Source organism: Barbus barbus, assembly GCF_936440315.1.
Source record: "Barbus barbus genome assembly, chromosome: 33".
Lineage (NCBI taxonomy): Eukaryota > Metazoa > Chordata > Actinopteri > Cypriniformes > Cyprinidae > Barbus > Barbus barbus.
In genome coordinates this window covers 17,429,655-17,437,200 of record NC_136761.1, presented here as the reverse complement: position 1 = coordinate 17,437,200, position 7,546 = coordinate 17,429,655, and the positions used below count along the sequence as shown (strand labels likewise).

Below are 7,546 nucleotides of genomic sequence, written 5' to 3'. Positions count from 1 at the left end.
CTTTCTTTTGCAAGTTAAATCTGTCACAGCACCACAGCAGCGGTCAATAAAGTAGCCCCATTTGTGCGATCATAAGGTCTGCTGTTTTCCCATGCTGTAACACCTTTCTAACTTGTTGCTACAGGGTCAAAGATTTTCTTAGAGAACTAAATTAGGTTTGCATCAGCTGTACAATCATCAGGATTTCCAGAGTGGAAAATTGAGTAAAGAGACCTAGTTATGGATGCATGAAATTATGTTCAAACACTCAAGCGCTTGACAGACATGAACACAAGTCTCCTTGTCATTACGTTATAATTAGGCTGCATACTGATCAGGAATCATACCATCAGTCTTATCAAATCATATTTGATCAGTAAAGATTAACTCCAATTTATTTTTTTTACTATGTGAATGCACAATTTGCAAAAAAATGCTAATTAATTTGTGTAAATCTGCCATCAAAAAAGGAGGCAAATGTCGGGCAAGAAATAGAGCAAGCATCTGTCTTCAACCAAGAAAATGTCATGTTCTGTTAATCTAATCTGAATGCCTGCCCACTGACTTGCATTTAATGGCACACAAGAGCATCCATCTTGACTTTTGCTTGATTTCACCCTGACATATACAAACACACTTGCTGCAGCGTATTCTCTGACAAATTGCTTAGTGGGTGCCCACTTTAGAGATCTACAGATATCAGTACAGATATACCTTAACAGAATGTCAATGAACCAACTCATGTGAACCCCTTATGTGTCAACAGAAACACCTACTATTCATCATACTGTATAAATAAACAAATCTTCTTCCCACACGCAAGATAAAAGCTTATCAGTGTCAGATTGAGCAAAGTATCTTGAACCCCATGCTGACACAGGTAGGGAAAAATTCGAGCATCTCCAGGTCTGCAGGATGCCACCTTATGTCTCTCTACGTCAGAGACACACACACACAGCCGCAGGTTGTGTGGAAGGGCAGCATACAGGCAGCACTGATGCCACATTAGCTCAGCTTCACTACAGGAACGGGGGGAAACATTCACAGAGAGCAACCCTCAGCTTATAGTAATGCGCTCAGGACATTGCGGTGGATCAGAGGTAAAAACTATATAAATACTGTTCAGTTACTTGCACAGACTGATCGTTTCATGTCTTTAGACCTCAATGTATCGTCACAAGCCCCAGGGTTTAATTTGGTTTTGTCTGTGTATTTTTTCTCTCTCAAAGCCGTGAGTACCATTGACTTCCATTATATGACTGACAGACTGCAACTGATTGCAACTGACTGATTTTTAATTTGAGTTAAAAATCTTTGTTTGTGTTCTACTGAAGAAACAAAGTCACTTACATCTTGGATGCCCTTGGGGTAAGCTGATAAACATCAAATTTTCATTTTTGGGTGAACTATCCCTTTAATTATTGAAATATTAATTTTAAATTCTCAGGTGTACTTAAAACAAATATATTTGGTGAATAAGGTTTAGATGACAAAAAGTTTTGAAATGCCTGCATTACATGTAACTAAGAAATAACATGAATATGTGCATTTTAATTAGTTATGATTAATAATACATGGTTAAAAAAACCTACAGAGTAATAATTCAAATAAAAATAAATGTGTTCATCAGTAGTTGATGCAATGTAGAAAACCTTCTTAAACCTGAAATGATTTTTGTAAATCCAGTGGTCAAATTCTGTCACCACCTGACTAATGACTGATCTTTGTGTGAATGTCCACAAAACTGGACTATATACATATATAATATGTATATAATCAGTAGGCTATTTTGGAAAGGAACATTTAAAAGATGAAAAAGAGAAATTAGGGAGAATCAATGAATTATGAATAATTTATTGCTATTGTGTGAATAATACGTAATCATATAATCCATAGAAAAGTAACTGTAGACTGATTATGAGTATTTTAAAATGTAATTTACTCTAATTACAAGAACTCAATTTTTGGAATTTGATTACGTAATCCAGATTACATGTAATCAGTTACTACCCAGCTCTGCTAGTCGTTGCATGCAAACTATGTGAGGCAGACAAACACTTGAAAAATGCACAGTTCAACTCTCTGAGAGCATCAGCAGTTGACAGAGAAACAAAGAACACAAAAAACATGCCACTATCTTATAAAAAATAATTATGTAATCAGCTGTTTTTAAGAGGAGCGCTTTCCAAAGTAAAATTTCCCAACACTAAAAAGTCCAACATAGACTGAACAAGGTGAACAACAAGTTTGCAAAAAGTGAAAAAAGAAAGAGAAGAAAGAAGTAAACTCAATGAAGCCACAAAGCCTTGTGTTGACAAAGCCAGTCCCATGAGATTCCGCATAGTGGGCTTGGTAAAGTTTTCTTGAAAGACATCAAAGGCTTAGTCACAAAGGTCTCTTTCTCATAAAGAGCGTCAGACTTTGACAATTCACAGGTGAATTGTAGCCAAGCAGGCAACTCTAAAATGACTGATATTCCTTACAGTCGCTTGGCTTTGAAAGATGCACAAAAAAAAAAAACACAAAAACCTCTGATCACCACCCTGGATATTTAAGAAGAGCCTCATTGGCAAACTGGTCTGGAGAAACAAGCTCAGTCTGGAAAGCCTCAGGACTGTGTATAAACAGACTAAAGAGTGGGAAAACTCTGATCTATTCTCACCCTCTCTCAAGTGAAGACGGCTACAATTTGCACTTGAAATTAATTACCCAGCTGTGAGGACGTGATTGACGTGATGGCAGATTCCTGGTGTCCGAGGCAGCGTAGAGAGGAGGCGTTCTCCAGAAGCTATAGGAGCAGCCAGCAGAGCGGTATGGAGAGGAGTAGAAGACCTGGCAATTTGCGTATCCTGCGGGACCTACAGGAAGAAGAGGATCATATAGTGACCCTACTGCCAGAGAGAAGATGTGATAAGAGACTGAAGCAAACAGAAAATCAAACAGCTGCTCATTGCTTCCCCTTGAAACCCTTGGATCTGGGCCGCATGCCAAAGTGAGGACCCGCAAATGAAGCTCAGCCCAGGATGCCAAGCTCTCCGGCTTCTGAGCTTGACATGATGCTGCTGCCCAGGCCTCCTAGTTGTGCTAATCTAGCTAATGGCTAACCAGCGGAGGCTCCCTTATCAGGGGACAGCATGCTTTGTCCGCACAATCCCAACAGCCAGCCGAGCTCACACATGGCCGATGGCGGGAAAGCGAAGCAGACGGAGTGCGAATGCCAATGAGCGTCGCCGGCCAAGCTGAGATTTCATTACTTCCTGGACGTGTTCTCGAGCCACAAATAGCTCCAGGCTGGGCCCGAGGTCTGCCACCTGCGCAGAGTTCCTCTTTAATCTCTAAAGTCTACTTGCCGACTGACCTTTACGGGTGTCGATGGACAGAAATCCTATTTCGATGGTGGACAAGCAACAGAGTTTCAGCTACGTGAAGATGTGTCACTCACCCACCAGTCAAAGTACAAAGCTGGGCAAAAAATTCTGAAGTTCAAAACAGAGCCATAAAAGTTTAATGTGCAGCTGGCTGGTAGTAACTAGCCAGGGCAATGAGACCAGATATTTCAGAGCTGTAGTAGGCATTCATAATTTACATTACAGTTTCAGCTGAGAGTAAAAGTTTTTCTCTATTTCCCAATGTCCCTGTTCCATGTCCTGCACACAAGGCTGTGGTGTCACTTAGCTGTGCATGAATGAACCTATGTGTAGGGGCTCTAGAATCACAGACCAAATGAGAGCAAGAAGCAGAGTTCCTGAGCTTTTCCTCTCTTCAAACTGACAAGTAACAAGAAGCCATTAACATCTAAAAATCTATGCTTTTATGTCTGTTTTACAATACTGTTAGATTTCTTGTACGTTCTCTAATATACAAATGAATCTGTCCTCTTTAGTGTGATTTCCACTGTGGTATATCTGAGACTGCAGCTCTTAAAGGGATAGTTCACCAAAAAATTCAGTTAAGCATGCTCATGTTGTTGCAAACCTGAATGACTTTATTTCTTCTGTGGAACACAAAAGAATATATTTTGAATAAAGGCTGTGTTTTTTTTGTGTTTTTTTTTTGTTTTTGCCATAAAACAAAATTCAATGGGGTTCAAAACAATACAGATGTTTCAAAACACTAATTTCAGCTAAGATAAAAGCAAAGACAACGGAGACGAACAGGACACTTTTTAGTCCTTAAATCATCGTAATTCAAGAAATTTGCAGAATTTAAGAGAGAGTTCACCGAAAAACAACCTTGGACCCAAACTGATCCCAAAAACAACATTGGACACCGTTCTTTAAAATATCTTCTTTTGTGTTTCACAGAGGAAATGAAGGCATACAAGTTTGGAACTACATGAGGGTGAGTAAATGACACAATTTTTGTATTATTTTTGAGCAATGCATCCTTTTAAAGATAAAACACAAAATTCTTGAGGGAAGATAACTTAAGGACTCCAAAGTGTCCTGTTCGCCTCCGCTCCATCCGTGAGCATTCAGCCGGCTGAATCAAGAGCGTTTTAAAGCCCATCTGCACATTCTCACCAACAAGAAGTCTCAGGTGGCCTGGAAGTGAAACTTGGAGAAGGTGGAAGAGACGGAGACAGTATGACAGAAAGCGAATAACTACAGTGAAAAACACTCAGGCTGTGTACCACCCTGCACCAAACTGTGCCGCAAAGGACCAACAGCATTTAGTCACGAACCACACAAACAGAGTGCTTGTCACTTTAAGTAGGACACCATGCTGAAGCACGTTTACCACACAAGCTAATCCATCATTCACCGTGTTAGCTCCTCTGTCATTCCCTTTGCGCCCTGATAATGAACCATTTTGTCGCTAGGAATTGGGAGCTAAACTTCAGCATGGCTTCAGGAGCATGAAATGCTTTTTGATGGTGGGTCAAATCACATCAGATTTATTTATAGAGACTGTCACAAACCAGGTTTTATAGCAAGCCAGGCTTATATTTTACACCTTGAATGGTAAATAAAAAAATTAGGCAATGGTTGTTACTTATAGGTGACATACGACATTGCCCTGAATGGATTTAATGGATGTCAGTCTATTTGCAGATAATAGAGTGTATAGACCCTAGCAGAGGGTAATGTAATTAAAGAACCACCCAGTAAGAACACGTAATGTGCTCTCCCATCAGCCAGCCGCTGAGAGAAACACAGACAGGCTAGAGTGTGCATTTATGTCAGTGAAAGCGACATACAGAAACAGAAAAATAAAAAACGGAGAGGAAGATAGAGGTAGCTTGGTGGAGCAGGCAGTGCAGCTTGAGAAGTGACTCCTGCCACTCTCACTTACACAAAGCCGCATCAGCGTCCCCAAGGTTACCATCTGCCTCTCAGCAGAGCGAGGCAGCTCTCCACGATCCACACTTAATAACCGCACATCCTCTTAGACACTCATTTCCTGTCTTTGTCAGAGGAGGCTGCTCCTAACAGAGGGGAATTTTCAAAGTGCTGATACACTCAATGACCGTCTTACTCGTTACAACAAACCTGAGTCTTCACTCGTTCGCATTATTTCAACTATCCATCGACATACTGGAATCAATTCATCAAAAGCTTAAGCAGCTAATGAATTGAAACATGGTGGAAATGAGAACATTCCGGGCAGAGAGAATAGATTAGGATAGTATGGCACAGAGGTCCTCTACTCCTCTACAAAGATGTTGCTAATGTGTCATAATGCAGCATTTTACATTATAAACTTGGAGAGAATGACATTTACCAAAAAGTCTAAGCTATTTATGGTGCCAAAAGTGTTTTTCTGAATCAGTCTTATACCTAAGGTCTCTGAAAATAATGGTGGAGAATTCCCTCTTGGTCTGGCTGCTTCCTCCATTCCAAGTTCATTTTCAGGAGGCATGTTATTTCTTTGTTATCAGTTTCCAGAGAAAATAAAATGTGCGCATATTTAGCACTGTGAGACCTCTGAGGTCAAGCTAGCCGCCTCGGTACTGCTGCACAACAACAGGCAACCCACATTAGTTTGTGTTTGCACCAGCGGTCCAAGATTTGAACAGAACAAAAGTATATACATTCAGTACTGCTGCTTTTATATACACCCACATTACGCTACACCATTACTCTCACATATGTTTTCATGCAAAAAGTTTCACAAAACTATAAAGCCATCATTACCCATCTCAAATAAGTTAAAGAGAATAACCTATTAACACCAAGGAAGTTTATTGACTCAGCTACGCTGAAATCCACCCTCCCTTTAGACTTTAAAAGGCTTCTTCAAGGCAATGTCTTCATGACCTCCTCCACTGCACACACACAATGCAGAAAGTGATTAATTCATGTTTTGCACACAGAAATGGAGCCTCGCCAGAGGGGGTTAAGTAAATAGAGGAGCCCGAGGTGTGACCCCCCTCGACTTATGCACACTTTTCCTGCATCCTGGATCCAGCTTGGCAGGATACAGATTCACACCGAGCTCCAGTGTACCCAGGCGGCTACGCTACACTGCACGCACAAAGAGAAAAATATGAAAAGCTCAGCGGAGCTGGGTAATGAAAGATTATATGAAAGATTAGAGGACTAGCTTTATCATCCCAGATTTGCTCAACCTTTACAAGCTCTGATGTCTCCATAACTATATTGGAGAGGATAATGGTACGATAGGCCATCTTCTCAATCATCGACACCAAACAGAGCATAGCAGAGGACAATAATCAATCCGGTCACGTTGAAATCCCCCATCTGTAAGCTATGAAACTCAATTGTGAATGTTTATGGGCTTTATAGTATAACAATGATGCTGATTTGTGTTATTAAAACTTAAGGCGTTACATCTTGGAATCTGGTTACCACAAACATGGGTGTTTAATACAATTTCAACAGCATTAAAAAGCGCCTTGGTGACACCAATGACGCGAATGACATTTTATTTAATTGTCTTCGCTCTACAATATAATGAACGTGTCTTAAAACAGTATGCACTACAGATCCTTTTGCAATTTCATATGCGTCAAACTTAATTTGAATATTCAAGGATGGTGCACAGTTACTTCATTTGCATATTTCTACCATGCACTGATTGTACATTCCGAGTCAAAAAAAATTAATAAATGCATAACTGCAAGTGCTTCCAAGTTCCCCCCATTAAGTAGAGGCACATCTCAGAGCTGTACATTTCCTCACGTCACACCACAGAAAGAGCCCATCAGCAGCGTTCCAGCAGGAAAAAAACAGCTTGTATTGGCCTCAGTCCCTCTGTGGATTTGTGCCTTGATGGTCTTGATGGAACAGTGAGGCTGATGGCCGCTACTTTCAACATCCAAACTCATGCCGCCAATAGATATGGGGAGAGTGATGCACTTCAATGTGTACACAGCCCCATTATCAGGCCTGTAATCACACTTTATTTTTCCCTAATGGACTTTTGGTCGACTCTGTGAGATTGTTCTTTCTTTCAGGTCGATGGGAATACATCATGCTCATATTCTGGGTGATATTGATCTAGGACTAGTCAATAATGCCTTTTGGGAGATAAACAACAAACCATACCAGCACATGTGGGAAACTGATATGTTTGTTAAAAGGGGAGACTCTAGGAGGGAGGC

General features: G+C 40.6%; 1 pseudogene across 1 annotated transcript in view; it reads right to left on the bottom strand.

Moving 5' to 3' along the window:
• LOC306853034 (dystrophin-related protein 2-like) overlaps positions 1 to 7,546 on the bottom strand; it is a 128,058-nt pseudogene that overhangs the window by 88,378 nt on the left and 32,134 nt on the right. The window contains exon 2 of the transcript in view: positions 2,689 to 2,837. The product of the transcript in view is annotated as a dystrophin-related protein 2-like (transcript). The remainder of the gene's footprint in view (positions 1 to 2,688; positions 2,838 to 7,546) is intronic.